Source organism: Triticum urartu, chromosome 5 (genome assembly GCF_003073215.2).
Source record: "Triticum urartu cultivar G1812 chromosome 5, Tu2.1, whole genome shotgun sequence".
Classification (NCBI taxonomy): Eukaryota; Viridiplantae; Streptophyta; class Magnoliopsida; order Poales; family Poaceae; genus Triticum; species Triticum urartu.
Window position 1 is genome coordinate 553,475,330 of NC_053026.1, and position 11,854 is coordinate 553,487,183.

Genomic DNA, 11,854 nt, shown 5'->3' on the forward strand with positions numbered 1-11,854 from the left:
CCGCACGGGGAGAGCAGTGCAACACAACGTGCCACTCGGCATTCATAAAGTCTGATGATGCCCTAGCCTAGGTCCTTGCATACCTCGACCTCGTGGAGGACCTTGTATCGGTCGGTGACCATGGTAGAGACCGCACTGCCTCAACGAGGAGCTCGCCAAGATCAAGGAGGAGTGGTCCCTACACGACATCGTCGTAGCCGTTGACAAGGGCAAGGGCAGGGCTCCCCTGCTAGGATCGTCCTTGGCCAAGCAGCCCTCCACAGGTGCAAAAGGAAGTGGAGCAACTCCTTCGTGAGAGCCACACCGCGCCGGAAGGGTTGTTGCGCCCCCGCTCCCTTCCGCCGTTGGAAGAACCACTCCGACAAAGATGATGATGACGACGGCATGGACAACAATGGAGGTGCTGCTGGCCAGCCTGACCAAGTGTACGAGGTCGTCTGCCACTACAAATTAGTTCTTTTAATTTTTTTAGTTGAACAGACGAAATGTCTTTCTATTTATTTAGTTATATTGAACTTATATTTGTTTGCATGAATTCATTCGTGTTTGCATGAATCCCGTCCGAACGTGTTTGTATTGCTGGTGGAGATTTTGGGAAAGTGTTGGATGGAAGGTTCCGTATCACGCGTGCGCGGACAAATACCTCCTAAAATTGAGGAGTTAAGCCAAACAATCTCCCTTGCTCTCGCAGTTTTGAGAAGCCACCACCACTTCTCAGCAAAAGATTTCATCTCCTCTCTACCGCTCGCGGCACCCCCTCTTCCCCCTCCGCAGCCAAATGTCAACACAAAGTCATTAGAGGCCCCGACTTCAAAGGAATGTAACCATTGGCCGCCCCGTCGACCACTCCCACCAAAGTCGATGAACGTGCCAAGGAAGTGGCTCGAGATGGAGATACTCATGCGCTCTGCTATGTTGTCCAGAAAGGCCAACATCAAGGCAACACCGTCCATGAAGATGAAAGACTGCCCTCCAGTTGCTCTGGTCGACCAAATGCGGTCAAGGAATCCAATGCCGGTGAGAAAGGTCCTCGATAAGGCGATGGCAAAGAAGAGGAATAAGTCACCCACGCTATTGCCTTCTCCACATCTAGTGGCTACGACGACTTCTCCTCCATCTCCGGCCACCCCTCACCTCCTCTACCGCGAGGATCATGCCCACCAAGTGTCCAGCACTATGAACAAAAGGTAAAAAATGGGTTTTCTATTTTTGTGCCCCTGGTTCCTTAGTTGTGCTCATTTTGTCCAAGCCAACTAACTTTGCTCACTTTCCCCTGCTCACTCCACCACCTACTCACAAAAGGCCAAACAGAGCACTACCGTCTAGTCAATGCCATTGACCGTTACGTCTTAACTAGTGGGCCAGCATGATATCCTGACAGGTGGGGCAACCTACTTCCTGTGCGGCATTTTTTTAACGAGTAATAGAAGGAGAGGGACGCAGTTGGTAATATAAAAAAGTTGTTGTGTGATGTTTTAAGGCAGAAATAACTAATTAACGACCAGACGATAAACGGTCATCAACGAAATGAGCTTATGTTAAGGCAAGTGGGTCCCCCGTGCAAGACTGAACCCTCTCTGCTCCCCTCTTATTTCTCGGCGGCGGGCGGTGGAGCTATCGTTCTCGATTGCAGTGTATGAGGTGAGTGAATTCAGAACCTTACTCCATGTCGAGTTAGATATAACCGTGGTGCCTTTGTTTTCAGATGATTTGGAATCTAGATTGTGGGGGGTGCGGGTTGGCTAAACGTGATGGAACCGGCATTGACAAACAGGGGGTGGCACTACAAGGGTTGCTACGGTTGATTGGAATTAGGTAGAATTAGATGACCCTACAGATTTGTTCACTACACCAATGGGTAACACTAAGATGCATGGAATTTTTTTTGGCATACCAGTAGATGATAGATATAATGAGGAGAGGGAGGAATCTAGTTTGCCTGCTGATGGTAACAGAGATTCATTCGAAGATGTGGATGGACATTTGATGGAAGATGTTGCAGATGGTGTTGATGATGCACATGATGATGAGATGGTAAATGTATATGACAAAGAAAACCATGTTATTGAAGTGGGGAAGTTGTTCCCAAACATGGATGAGTTTAGGATGTGTTTCAAGACTTATGCGGTCAAGCATGAGTTTGATGCCAAGACTAAGTGGACTGATAGAAAGAAGTTCCATGCGATATGCTAGGCGCCAACTTGATGGAAGTACCATCAGGGTTAATCAAATTCCACATGAACATACTTGTATTACAAGTTCATAGAGAGTACAAACCATGGCATCACACATTTGGGTTGCATAAATGATCACTCCTATTTAGCCAAGAAACCAAGCACTACCGCAAAACAACTTTTAGTAGACTTAGAAAATCAGTACCCCATCAAGCTGAAATATACCACAGTGTGGAAGGCAAAACAAAGGGCAATGAAGCAATTATATGGTGATTGGGCAAATACCTTTAGGATGCTTTATAGCTTCAAAGCAGAGGTGGAGAAGAGGTCGCCGCAGCATTGTTGAGATAGATACTAAGGTGACAGAGGATGGCAAACTCGTTTCCTCTAAGTTCTTCATGGCTTTAAAGCCTTGCATCAATGGCTTCAAAGCAGGGTGCCGTCCATATATATTTGAGCATAGGATCTTCTTCTTAGCTGCCAAGTGGAATGGTCAATTAACAGCATGCAATGCTCTAGATGACCACAATTGGATGTTCCCTGTTGCTATTGGATTGTTTCAATCAAAGACAGAGGTTTCATGGACATGGTTCATGATGCAGTTGAAAAGATGCATAGGGCTAGTGTGACCTTTGGCATTCCACATAGATGCATGTAAAGAGCTAGATATTACAGTCAATAATGTTTTCCCCATGTTGAGCGGAGGGAGTGCTTCAGCCATATGTGTTAAAATCTCTGCCCAATCGGATTTACGGATCTCCCAAAATTTAAGAAACGGTTTTCGGCCAGAAAATAGGAACGTGAAACAGAATAGAACAGAGAGAGAGAGAGATCATAGGGGGAACTCTTCTCCCATCTAGCACTAGTAGAAAAAGGGCCATTTGTCCCGGTTCGTAAGGGCCATTTGTCCCGGTTGCTGAACCGGGACTAAAGGGTCATTACTAAAGCCCTAGGCCTTTAGTCCCGGTTCTTACACGAACCGGGACAGATGGGCCTCCACGTGGCCGGTCCGGCGAGCCTAGGAAGGAGGCCCTTTGGTCCCGGTTGGTGGCACCAACCGGGACCAATAGGCATCCACGCGTCAGCAGCTCGCAGGAGTTGAGGTTTTTGTTTTTTTAAGGGGTGGGTTTAGTGGGTTTTGGGGGCTTAATTTAGGTGTTTCATATATTGTGTTAGTTAGCTAATTAATAGAGAGAAGTGTCCTCTCTTATCTCCATGCTTGGTCGACGCTACGTACTATACATATAGAGAGGACTCGACACGCTAGCTAGTAAGCAAAAATGAAGGAAAAAGAAGATCGTCATAAACATATGCATACAGAGAGAAGTGATATCGACCTCTCTTTCTCCGAGAGATTGGTCCAATAACAAGTTTTCGTATATCTATCCGACACTAACGGCTACATATATACAATATAAGATCTCTTACAATATAATCCCCTAATTATATATGAACTCAGGGTCCACATGGTATTCTCCGTCTTTATCGATCACGTGGTCAAGAAAGAATGCCGCCAATTCCTCTTGAATTGCTTGCATGCGATCTGGTGCTAGGAGTTCATCCCGCATTCGAAACATCTAATTTGAAGAAAGGGGTCAATACATATATATGAATGAATGAAACTCAACACAAATGATGGTAATAAAATATAATTCTGAATATAATTGCTTACGCACTTCATATTGTTTTTGAGTGTAGCCCCGCTCACAGGTCGTGTGGCGGATGGACTCGCAAACGTAGTATCCACAGTAATTATTCCCGGCTTCCTGCCACAACCACTTTACAAAAAATAGAGGTCAACCAAACTGATAAGCAAGCATGCTAAATGGTATTGATGAAACTAGTGCTTGAATCACTAGGAGATGCACGGAACATGCTAGTAGTACTTACTTTCGGGTGTTTAAATTGCAGCTTCTTCGGCAGTCCCGGAGCTTTTGAGGTGAATTTTTTCCAAACCCTGCTAGACAAAGAAAATAATTACTTGATATCAAGAAGTGCACAAAGTTGCCGATATGGTGCGATAATGATCGATTTAACTTACTTCTCGAGCATTTGAGTCATGTCCGCATACTCCTTGGGATCTTTTCGTTTCGAGTCTAAGACGGTTACTAGTCCCTGCTCAAGCTTAATCTCTAGGAGAATATAGTGGAACCTACGCACGCATGCATAACTCATCAATTACATTACTATAACCTCGACTATTAAGGGAAACCGAATATGCACAAGAAAGTAACACTCACTTGAAGTTGTAAGGAAAGAGTATTATAGCTTTGTTTTGATTTAATACCAACGACCGTATCAAGTTGGCCTCGGTATCTTTTTCCTGAAATTCAATCGAATATGCATCTATGAGATTTGTGTTAATGAACCCAATATCACTGATTTGTCTTTTCTTCAATTCGGCGATCTTCAATCTGCATAATATAGTGAGGATAATTATAAATACATGCAATGAAAGAGCTGACCTATATATAGAGACTTAATGACAGAAATAGTACTTACAGACAAGCAAGTGACCGTTAATTTATCGAGGGCCTTTTGATTGAAAAACTGGAAGAACTCCTCAAATGGAACATTCAACAGATCAGTTCCAACGAGGTCATGCTCCTCTTTAACTCTTAGCATAAAAATATTCCTCCCCCAGACTCTTTGCAGGTTTTCATGTACCAATCATGGAATCTTCGCATCATTGTTGTTAGAGATCTTTCATCTTTGACGAGAGGCTTCCCGTTGACATAAGACACCTCAGGGTCATCTTTAGCCGGCTTATACCATTGGTGGATGCTGATCGGGATCTTGTCCCTAACAAGAACCCCGCACTGAGCAGCAAATGCTTCCTTTGTCCGGATGGGTTCAATCGGTCGGCCATCGCGCGCGATTGCTATGATCTCAAACCTTTCATCCGAGCGCAATTTTTTCTTTGGGCCTCGTTTCTTTACCGAAGTTGTGCTCGATCCGGAGGGCTAGAAAAAATAAGAAAGACGAGAGTTATTAATTAATATGTGTACATACCAAAAACAATTAATGCATCAATTAGCTATAGTCAGCACATGCTTAATTAATATATATACCTGGTCGGACTCCATTCGGTCACCGGAGCCGTCATCACGGTGTCCTTCTTCCACCAGCATTCGGCCACCGGAGCCGTCATCAAGGTGTCCTTCTTCCACCGGCATTCGGTCACCGGAGCCATCATAATCATGTCCTTCCTCCTCCATTGTTCGATCACTGTAGCCTGCTTCTTCACCCTATCCTTCCAGACCATCGGTTTCGCTGAGAAACGACATGACGACATCACTTCCGGCTGCGATTATGTTCCCCAACACCGCTTCTGTTGCTTCATCTCGGGGGTGCTCCATAGTTTCTGCAAATATTTACAACATGGCAATTATTATTCAAACATGACAGATGGATATATTAGTGGCAAACATAGAACTAGCTAGCTAATCACAATAAGGAATCATATTAGTGGCCTTGACGCTTCTCTAGGGTTTGGGGTGGCCTCGACAACGCTTCAAGGGTTTGGGGTGGCCTCGGCAACGCTTCAAGGGTTTGGGGTGGCCTCGACGACAACACTCTTTTAACTTGGTAAATTTGGGTGGCCTCGAGAGAGTTTGTCGGGTAGGGGCGGGGCAGGAGGGGGTAGGAGACTGACATCGTTTTTTTCTAGGGTTTGGGTGTCCTCGAGAGTTTTGGTCGAGCAAGAGGGCCGGGGGGTAAGAAATAAAAAGAGGATAAGATCGAAGAAAAAAAAGAAGAAGAAAAAGAGGAGAAGAAGAAACGAATAGAGGAGAAGAAGAAAAAATAGAAATTTTTTCTATTTTTTCTTCTTCTCCTCTATTCCTTTCTTCTTCTCCTCTTTTTTTTTCCTTTTTTCCTCTTCTTATTTATTTCTCCTCTTCTTCCGCTCCTCTTCTTCTTTTCCTTCTTCGTAAACTAAACATAAACTAAAATAATTCTAAAATTAAACGAAGTTATCGGGATGGGGTTTATCGACAACGACATACCCGATAAAAAATAAAAAGACGAAGAAGAAATAAAAAGAGGAGAAGAAGAAAGGAATAGAGAGAAGATCGAAGAAAAAAAGAAGAAAAAAAAGAGGAGAAGAAGAAAGGAATAGAGGAGAAGAAGAGAAAATATATATTTTCTCTTCTTCTCCTCTATTCCTTTCTTCTTCTCCTCTTTTTTTCTTCTTTTTTCCTCTTCATATTTATTTCTCCTCTTCTTCTCCTTTCTTCCTCTTCTTATTTTCCTTTTCCTCTCATTCTTTTTCTTCTTCTTCCTTTCCTAGCTAGATATATAAAACTTTTCTAAAAATGTAACTTTTGCATATATAAAACTTTTTCTCCTTCTTCCTTCTTCCTTCTCTTCCTTCTTTCTACATATATAAAACTTTTCTAAAAATGAAACTAACCTAAAATTAATGTACTAAATCAGAGAACATTAATGTACTAAAATTAATGTATTTTTAAAACATCATGCATATTAAAATTGAAAAAATACATACATACATACAAAAAACATGTAAAAAATACATACATACATATATGAACATACATAAAAAAATACATATATCTAAAAAAATACATACATACATATATGAAAATCTAAAAACATCTAAAACCATGTAAAAATAGCATATATAACTAAAAAGCACGGCGGCGGCGGGGCCGGCAGGGGCACGGTGCTCACAGAGGGCGGCGTAGGGGCGGGCAGGGGCGCGCGGCGGGTGGCGTCGGGGCGAGCAGGGGCGCCGGGAGTGGCGGCGACATCGGGGCAGATGGCAGTGGCGACGGCGGCGGCGATGGCGAGGTGGTGCAGCCCGACGGCGTCGGCGATGACGCGGTGGAGCAGCCTGACAGTCAGGGTAGGGCTCGGCGACGACTGCGAGGTGGAGTAGCCTGACGGCGTCGGGGCAAGGATCAACGACGACGGCGACGGGGAGCAGAGCAGGGGCGTCAGGGTGGAGAAGAAGTGATTTTTACAGAAACTGCTAAGTATTTGCTTATATACACGAAGCATTGGTCTCGGTTCATGCCAACAACCGAGACCAATGCCCCCTTTAGTCCCGGTTGGTGCCACCAACCGGGACTAAAGGGGGGACATTGGTCCCGGTTGGTGCCACGAACCGGTACCAGTGTACCACTTTAGTCCCGGTTGGTGGCACCAACCGGGACCAAAGGCCCTGTGCTGCCCGCGTCGCGGTCGAAAGTTTAGTCCCACCTCGCTAGTTGAGAGAGCTCGAGAGTAGTTTATAAGTGCTGATGCGCCAACCCTCTCGAGCTCCTCTCAACTGCAGGCTTTCGGGCCTAATTTGTCACGATGTGCTTGTGGGCCTACTGGGCCTCCTGCGGGCCTGAATCCTGGCCCATGGTTGGGTTTGTAGTCGTATTCAGGCCGTGGTGGCACAGTAGGTGGCACTTTTTTTTTTAATTTTTTTGTTGCTTTATTTATTTTATTTTGTTTCTACTTACAACAAAAACTTACTGTTGCTATTTTTATTTATTTTATTAAAGTTTATTTATTTTACTTCTATAAAGTTTATTTTGTTTCTCCTTCTTTATTTTATTAAAGTTTATTTTATTTTATTTTATTTTGTATCTACTTATTTATTGTACTAAAATTTATTTTATTTTGTTTCTACTTATTTATTGTATTAAATTTTAATTTATTTTATTTTGTTTCTAATTATTTATTAAAGTTTATTTAATTTACATTATTAAAGTTTATTTTGTCTCTACTTATTTATTTTATTAAAGTTTATTTTATTTTATTTTGTTTCTACTTATTTATTAAAGTTTATTTTGTTTCTTTCTGCTTTTCATGTTTTGAACAGAAAATACTTTGATAATTTCAGTGGCATGAATTTTATATAATTTTAGTTTAAAAAATACTAGAGGTTTATAAAAGCTTTTTAGTTCATTCCTTTTGCTATTAGAGTTTTATAAAAGTTTTTTAGTTAATTTTCTTTTTGCTATCATCATTTCATCCACATAGCATGTGCAAGAAAGTAGAGAGGGTTACGGCAAAAACTGGATGCACTTCATGTACAAAATGGACAATCTCTTTCGAAGTATCAGGGTTTCATACGAAAACTCGTCTATTACAAAGGGATTTCATTTTTTAACTTATTTGAACTCCATAGTTTTTATGTGTTCAAAATGTATCATTCAAAGCCACATCATCAATTTTCAACCCTTTCCGACTTCATTTGTTATTTTTCATGCATTTATTGATTATTTTGAGCTATAAGGCCCTGAAATTGAAAAGCATTTCAAATGAACTCTGAAAAGGTTGAAAGTTGGCATGGTATCGTCATTTCACCCACATAGCATGTGCAAGAAAGTAGAGACGGTTACGACAAAAACTGGATGCACTTCATGTACAAAACGGACAATCTCTTTCGAAGTATCAGGGTTTCATATGGAAACTCGTCTGTTACAAAGGGATTTTATTTTTTAACTTATTTGAACTCCATAGTTTTTCTGTGTTCAAAATGCACCATTCAAAGCCACATCATCAATTTTCAACCCTTTCTGACTTCATTTGTTATTTTTCATACATTTACTTATTATTTTGAGCTATAAGACCCTGAAATTGAAAAGCATTTCAAATGAACTCTGAAAAGGTTGAAAGTTGGCATGGTATCATCATTTCATCCACATAGCATGTGAAATAAAGTAGAGAGGGTTACAGCAAAAACTAGATGCACTTCGTGTACAAAACAGACAATCTCTTTCGAAGTATCAAGGTTTCATACGGAAACTCGTCTGTTACAAAGGGATTTGATTTTTTTAACTTATTTGAACTCCATAGTTTTTCTGTGTTCAAACTCCACCATTCAAATCCACATCATCAATTTTCAACCCTTTCTGACTTTATTTGTTATTTTTCATGCATTTATTGATTATTTTGAGCTATAAGACCCTAAAATTGAAAATCATTTCAAATGAACTCTGAAAAGGTTGAAAGTTGGCATGGTATCATCATTTCATCCACATAGCATGTGCTGGAAAGTAGAGTGGGTTACGTCAAAAACTGGATGCACTTCGTGTACAAAACAGACAATCTCTTTCGAAGTATCAGGGTTTCATACGGAAACTCGTTTGTTACAAAGGGATTTCATTTTTTTAAAACTTATTTGAACTCCATAGTTTTTCTGTCTTCAAAATGCACAATTCAAAGCAACATCATGAATTTTCAACCCTTTCTGACTTCATTTGTTATTTTCATGCATTTACTGATTATTTTGAGCTATAAGACCCTGAAATTGAAGGCAACATATAGCTCTCATGAATAGATAAGTGACCAAATTAATAAAAGTTCATCATCACATTAAAAACAAAGGACATACATAGTTCTCATTGAACAACATATAGCTCTCGAGAGCATCTAGTTAAAGCATACATTGAAACTATGTAAAACCTTTCAATGCAACAACAAATGCAATCATAATCACAACCAAGGTAAAAATTGATCCAACGCCATAATGATACCAAGCCTCAGTATGAATGGCATGTTTTCTAATCTTTCTAATCTTCAACCGCATTGCATCCATCTTGATCTTGTGATCATCGACGACATCCGCAACATGCAACTCCAATATCATCTTCTCCTCCTCATTTTTTTTATTTTTTCCTTCAAGTAATTGTTTTCTTCTTCAACTAAATTTAACCTCTCAACAATAGGGTCAGTTGGAATTTCTGGTTCAACTACCTCGTACATAAATAAAATCTAGGTCACATTGGTCGGCATAATTGTCATAAACAATAAATGAACCAAGTTATAAAAAGATAATATATACCACATCTGAATCATAGACAAGATGAGGGCCGATGGGGGCGGATACCAAAACCATCGCACTATATAATAGCAAGCAATAATAAAAGTTAGAAAATTAGACAAGTATCTATCTAAAGTAAGAATTATTTTCTTTCAGAAAGAAGATAAGAACAAGAGGCTCACCACGGTGGTGCCGGCGACGAGATCGGCGCGGGCGATCGACGGCGGTGAAGACGGGGACGGGACGTGACGGACCGCTAAACCTATGCAAATCTTGGGGGAAATGGAGCTTGGAGGCCGAGCTTCGAGAGGAGAAAGCTTAACTAGTGTGGCTCGGGCATTTCATCGAACACCTCATGTGCATAGGATGTGAGCTAGAGCACGCAAATGCCCTATCCTCGCCGGCCAGAAAAAACAGAGCACTGTGGAGTGCTCTGCTGCGTCGACGGGGTATATATAGGCAACTCATTTGTCCCGGTTCGTGGCTGGAACCGGGTCTAATGCCCAGCTTTCTGTCCCGATTCAAGCCAAGAACCTGGACCAATGGTTGTGAGCCAGGAGCTAGGCCCATTGGTCCTGGTTCGTTCCTAGAACCGGGACAAATGGGTCCATACGAACTAGGACCAATGCCCACGAGGCCCCGGCCGCCCCCCTGGGCTCATGAACCGGGACGAATGCCCCCATAGGTCTCGGTTCGTGACTGAACTGAGACTAATGGACTTGCCATGCCCGAACCAAAGCCCTATTTTCTACTAGTGTAGGGGGGAGGCCAAGGAAGAATAATAAGGAGGGGGCTCTCTCCCACTCTCTCCTGGTGGCGTCGGAACGCCGCTGGGGCAATCATCGTGACGACGATCTACACCAACAACTTTGCCGCCGGCATGATCAACTCCCCCCCTCTATGCAACGGTTTAACACCTCTTATCCCCATTGTAATCTATACCTTAACATGGTGCTTAATGCCATATTATTATCCAATGATGTGTTGCTATCCTATGATGTTTGAGTCGATTTGTTTTATCCTATGGGTTGATTGATGATCGTGACTGGTTTGGGTTGTATGTTTTATTTTGGTGCTGTCCTATGGTGCCCTCCGTGTCACGCAAGCGTGAGGGATTCCCTCTACAGGGTGTTGCAATACGTCCATGATTCGCTTATGGTGGGTGGCAAGAGTGGCATAAGTTCATACCTGTGTAAGGGGTTGTTGCGTATGAGATTGAAGAGGACTTGATACTAAATGCTATGGCTGGGTTTTACCTTAATGATCTTTAGTAGTTGTGGATGCTTGCTAGAGTTCCAATCATAAGTGCATATGATCCAAGTACGGAAAATATGTTAGCTCATGCTGCTCCCTCATATAAAATTGCAATAATGTTTACTGGTCTAGTTATCAATTGCCTAGGGACAAATCATTCTCTTGTGTTACAAAAGCTCTCTAATAAATAAATAACTTTTATTATCTTGCAAATTATTCCTAGTTTTATTTCCGCTTAGTACCTCTAGTTTTATTCTTGCAAACCTATCCTTACACCTACAAAATAGTCTCATACTTGTTCTAAGTAAAGCGAACACTAAGTGTGCGTAGAGTTGTATCTGTGGTCGATTAAACTTGAAGGGAATATTAATTCTACCTTTAGCTCCTCATTGGGTTTGACACTCTTATTTATAGAAAAAGCTACAATTGATCCCCTATACTTGTCGGTTATTAAGACCTTTTTCTAGCACCATTGCTGGGGAGCAATATCATGGGGTGAATATTCTCGTGTGTGCTTGTAAGTTGTTCTCTATCTGTAGTTATGGATATGGAACACGAAATACCAAAAAAATTAGTTGTACTTGCTACTCATGGAGATGGGGAACCTCCTAAAACTCTTGATGCTCATTATGTGGAAATATTA